Genomic DNA, 6,098 nt, shown 5'->3' on the forward strand with positions numbered 1-6,098 from the left:
CTCTTAGTACTTTCTCCCTGGATTCTAGCTGACTTCGGGTAAGACTCACCCCCTGTACTAACCGTGAACAACCTTGCTATCTGATTCTTCTCTGTCTATCCAGAGACCAGAATAACACTACACAATGGATGAATTACATGTTCCTATCTTTACAAAAAGCATTTAATAATATTGGGTCATCAGGAAAGTCATGACGTATTTTTTTCTATGAATAAAATACAGCATGACTTTCCTGATGACCTACTATTTCAACTGATGACACAATTTCCATAAAATACTTGACTTTTTAGAATCAACTTTATCAAGGTATAATTAATGTCCAGTAAAATTCAACTAAGTATTCAGTTTGAGATATTTTTGACACATTACATGCCAAGTACCACAATCAAGACACAGAACATTTCCCTGAACCCAAAACTTCCCTCAAACCCTCATGTCCCTTATATCTACAGGCAATCCTTCTTCAACACTGGCCTTAGCCACAATGCTATTTCTTTTTATTTTTTAATTATCTATTAACATATATTGTCTAGAACAGTTTTATCCTTCTATGATGAAGGGAATAAATCCTTTTTTTGTTTTTTTTTGAGAGGTTTTAGCTATAGGGTGCGTGTGCTCACCAGAAAGACAGAAAGAGAGAGAGAGAGAGAGAGAGAGAGAGAAAGCAAAAAATCACCCCCCCAGGGGGGATGGCCACACCGCAATCTCTTCTCATCCATCCTCCTCTCAGGATCTTGGGCACACACCCACATGTGCCCAGCATGAATTTAAGCAACCAGGTGTGGGACTTGAACAGTGGTTGACTACATAGGAGTCCAGCAATATAGCCATTTGCTGGTTTCAAAGGGAATATTTCTTATTTGCACTGTCTGATATGATAGTCACTAGCACGTGTGGTTAACGCCCCAAATTTGAACTTGTATTTTCTTCTAGTCCACACAAATTTAAATAAGCACATGCAGCTAGAGGCTATCATGTTGGACAGTGCAATGCTAGAATATCACCTAAATGGAGGCACACAGTATGTAGGTTTTTTATGTCCAAGTTCTTTTGCTCATTGATACCATTGGTTTTTAAATACATCAATGTTGCGGTGTGGCCATACCTCTTGGAGGGTGATTTCTCGCTTTTTATCTCTCTCTGTCTCTCTCTTTCTGGCGAGCGCACACACCCTATAGCAAAAACCTCTTCAAAAAAAAAAAAAAGTAGGTAAGTAAGGAAATAAACAAATAAGTTAGTTAAGTTGGCTTTCATCTGGGCTCAGGTCTTACTCCCAGACCTTTGAAAAGTAGCCTACTGTCTTTGAGTTTTATATTCTTTATCTTTAAAAAGAGAAGATATTATCTATTAGGATTCTTTTGGTGTAAGTTACATGAATGAACTGCCTACCTAAAGTGAAAATTATGAATATATGTCAAATCAAATTCACTAACTGGAAAACATAACTGAAAACCTAGGTTTGGGAAAGGGCTGTAACCAGGATGATTCTGGGATCTAAAGAACAGGAATGACGAGAGAGCTGCTCCACAGTGCCCCTGGAAGTCTAAATCAGAATCAACAGGGTTTTAACTGGAGTCATTCAACTTAAGGTTCAGACTCCCAGAAGAAAGGTAACACGTTTGGCCAGGTGAAGGCTGAACGCCTTGACTGATAGCCCCATGGAGACTGGACAAAGAGAGCTTCAAAAGAAAACAGAGATTTCGAAGACCAAGGAAAGAGCAACAGGTACAGGGCAGTGGGAAACAGCAGACGCCACCATGAGGGGCTTAAAGCAGATGATCTTGCACGACGAGCCCTAGCACTCTGGCGGACTGTGACTGTGTGCTCCGAGAGGCTGAATTCTTTTGTGTTGGGGTAACTGAACCTTCAGTCCTGTCCGCTCCAGGGCATTCTGACTTGCACTGCTTTTATAATAAGGGGACCAGGAGAGAACCTTCTAGCATTGGAGGTGTTAGAGTAACTTTGTCAAGTGTCACGTAAAGAGAAAGGACTAAGGAGTTTGATGATTTTGAAGCTCATTACACTTTTCTGTACATGACTTCAATTCAACCCTTCAATCTGTTTTGTAGAGATAGAAACCAAAGCTCCACTTGGGAGGGATTCAACTACCTCTTCCAACTTTGTGCTTTATAGATCCATTTTTTTCTTCAGTCTTTCATCAAGTAGGAGAAAAGCTCTAGAACCTAAGTGTACCAGGTGGCCAAATACTTTTCAATTCAAAGAAAAAGCAAATTCATTGCACATTTAGCCATGTGCTTAAACTTATTTGACTCCTTCCTCCTTGTGTCTCACAAAGATTCATTCAAGAGAAAAATGTATAGTTAAGCTGATGTCGCGGAGTCTATGAAAGTGTAAGAAAATGCTTTAGGGGGATATGGAAAAGGAAAGTGCACTTTTCTCTGCAGAGGGCATGCGAGGAGACAGAGACCAAATGGGTACGGAAAGGGTTGGCAGTTTCCCTGGCAGACAAACCTGATACCCTCTAAGTCACACCCAGTGTCCAAAAGCAATGTGGGTGGGCTTCTCTTCCAGACATCCCTGAACAGCTGTGTGGGGGCTGCTCTTCACTCCCACCCCTCCTTTGCTTAAAGCCTAAGTGAGTGAGAGATAAATAAGGACGCACAGGAAGTCCTTATTTGGCACTGCCCAGAATTTTTCTTCCTGAACCATTAGTCGGTTGTAGATATGATGCACCTTTACTCTAAATGTTTCACGTGTATCTCCTACAATGAGGAAATCACTCACACAACCAGAATTTAGTCATGGCAATCAGGAAATTAACATCCATAGCGTAGTACGGTCTACTCTACACACCTTCCAACCGGCTGATTGCTCCAAGAATGTCTTTAGTAATAAGAGGAAAGCCTGGGTCCTACTTTGCTTTCGGTTGTCGTGCTTTTTAGTCTCTTTCAGAGAGGACAGTTCCTGTTCTCTGTGTTTGATGACACTGATATTTTTGAAGTGTACAGGCTAGTTATTTTCTAGAAGGCACCTTGGTTTAGGTTTGACTGATGTCTCCACACAATCAGATTCAGTTATGCACAGAAGTCATGCAGTATCCATCTCAGTGCATCATATCAGGAACTGCTCAGTTTTAAAAACCCGCTAATGGGTTTTCCCCAGGTTTCCTTTAAGAAGCAGATTAACTGTGAACCTGAAAAATTCAAATGCCAAGAAACACTTGCACAGTCCCTTCCAAGGTCCTGGGAAGTACCTTAGCAGTATGTTTTTATGTCCTATTGTTTCTGGACACAGGTCTTGGCCCCGAGAGAACAGAAAGTAACTCCAAACCACAAGTGGAGAGACTCAGGGAAGGCTTTACTTGGGGGCCTATTCAGTATACTAGGGTGCCATGGGAAGAGAAAGCCCCAACCTGCTGCGGGTTTTTTGAATCATGGTAGCAGACAGAAAGTTGTGAGGTCATATATTTTTTCAGCACAGCTGCTGTAGCTGTTTGTATATCTTCATATATTACATTTGTCATTAGCATCTTAAATCTTTGTCCAGGGGTATGATTTTTACTACAGAAATGAGGCATAGCTTCTCTTTGGTCAGTTTCTCTGCTTCATCTTGAGTGCTATAGGTTCTGGCTGGTTCTAGTGTATGCTTGTGGTCAAGTTCATAGCTGCAGTTTGGGTACATTTTGCAAAAAGAGAGCTGAAAAGATATTTTACTTTCCATTCTGGAAGGGCTCTTGTTTTTTACCTGTTTCAATATTATTTTGTTTAATAAACACATATGAGGTTTTTTTTTTTTTAGAGATTTTTATTACAGGACACGTGCTCTTGCCAGAAAGACAGAGAGAGACAGAGAGACAGAAAGCGAGAAATCACCCCCCTGGGGGGATGACCACGCCACAGTCCCTTCTCCTCCATTCTCCTCTCAGGATCTGGGGCATACACGCACACGTGCCTGGCATGAGTTTAAGCCACTGGGTCCAGGACTCGAACCACGGTCAACTACATTGGAGTCCAGTGACATAACCATTACGCTAATTGCTGGTCCCAACACATGTAAGATATTTTTACTACAGTCATTCTTATCAATGCCAGAGGGCATGTACACACATTAGAGAGAGAAAGAGACAGAGAAGGAAAGCAGGCCTGTCCCTTGTGGAGACTGGTTTTGCGACAGTCCTCCTTTCCACGTGTCTCTTTTCTATTAGGATCCTGGGCATGCACCTGGCATGCATTTGCTGGAGTCAAGATCTGTAGAAGTCGGCCATGTGGGATTCAGCTTCATTCGCATAGCACTTCAACATTAGGCTGCAGGATCAGCCAAATGCCTTTTTTTTTTTCTTTTTTTTTCTGTTATGGGGTGCGTGCCTTAGCCAGAGAGAATGGGAATGTGGGAAATCACCCCCTCAGGACAGATGACTATGCCTCAATACATGCCTTCTTCTCTGTTCTCCTCAAGGGATTTTTGGATATGCACACACATGCAGCCACTGCACGTGTGTTTTTCAAGCCTCTGGGTCAGGGACTTAAAAGGCAGAGCTGGCCATGTGGCATCCGGTGCCTTAGTCACCACGTCAGCTGCTAGCCCCCTATACTTTTTTAATACTACTTTTTTCAGTCAGATTTTCCCTTTGTCACCTTTTACATGCCACAGAGTAGGGATAGAATGGCTGTGGAATCTTTAGGATCTTGCCAAGAATAAGTTAATTCGTGTTTTGGGGAGATACACGTGTATGATCTGCAGGCACCTTTGTGTGCGTTTAAGGTATTGTTGCTAGTTCTGGTGAAGAAACAGCTTCCAAGAATCACACTCCTGCCTGTGTACTGATTCACTACATGTGACGTTGCTGAAGACTCAAAGACTTGAGCCTAGAGACGTTGAGTGTAAGTATCCCCAGCAATAATTGCCATGAGAAATGTGCAAACATTTTTCTTTGTTCTTAGGCATGTGGAATTGTGACTAGAAAAAAACCAGTGTCATCAATATTTAATCACAACCCAGACTTTCTCCAGTTATTTAGCATATAGAGTTATAAATGTATTGTATGTTATATAGTCATTTATGACGAGAATGCATGAAATAGAGTTTATCATAGTTCATGTGTTGATAGGAGCACAAATGTCACAGTGCTAACAACTAGCAAGGATGTCTGTGAGCCCTTGACTAGGGCTGCAGGACAAAAGGCTCCTGTAGAGGGTATTAACAATTCTGGCTGGGACCAAGAGTCTTGAATTCTATGAGCATACATTTCTTAAAGGCTATATTTACATATGATTCACGTGTTTATCTATCTACATAAAATCACATTGTTCCAAAATGACTTGAAGTAGCTTATAAAAGGCTTAACATATTTTTAACAAGTGTAGATGCTAGTATCAGCAAAAAAAACCCCAGTCATCCGAAGAACAACTTTTGTGAAATGGTTTCGGGTTTATAAAACATTTTCACACATATTATCTCATTGCAGCCTCCCAGCTGTCATGTGAAATAGATGGATGGTTAGGATAAGAAGTGGCATTACATTGAGGAGGTTAAGATTCAAACAGCTTAAGAAAATCAGACTTCATTCAAAATCACATGATCACACAACCATCAGTTGTTTTGGCCTGTACTGAATGCAGGTCTAATTCCCAGACCTGAATCCATCCATTCAGTAAAATAACATTAATTAATATGCCTGACGTTGCATAGGACTCTGGGAAAAGAAGGGTAACTGTCACACAGCCCTTCTCCCACTTACATCTTCAACCCCCAGAATGTTAGGAGGGATCTTCAAATTGTTGATGGACAATGACCATTATGAAAATTCTTTTTATAAATTTCAAAAATTATTTTACACCAAAATAAACCTGTGCTTGGGACCAGCAGTTAGCGTAATGGCTATATCGCTGGACTCCCACGTAGTCGACCACGGTTCGCATCCCGGACCTGGTGGCTTAAAACTCACACCGGGCACGTGTGCGTGCATGCCCAAGATCCCAAGAGGAGAATGGAGAAGGGATTGCGGCGTGACCATCCCCCCTGGGGGGTGATTTCTCACTTTCTGTCTCTATGTCTCTCTCTCTCTGTCTGGCGAGCGCATGCGCCCTATAGCAAAAACCTCTCCACAAAAAATAAAATAAAATAAACCTGTGCTTCAA

Source organism: Tupaia chinensis, unplaced genomic scaffold (genome assembly GCF_000334495.1).
Source record: "Tupaia chinensis unplaced genomic scaffold, TupChi_1.0 Scaffold000515_1, whole genome shotgun sequence".
Taxonomy (NCBI): Eukaryota; Metazoa; Chordata; class Mammalia; order Scandentia; family Tupaiidae; genus Tupaia; species Tupaia belangeri.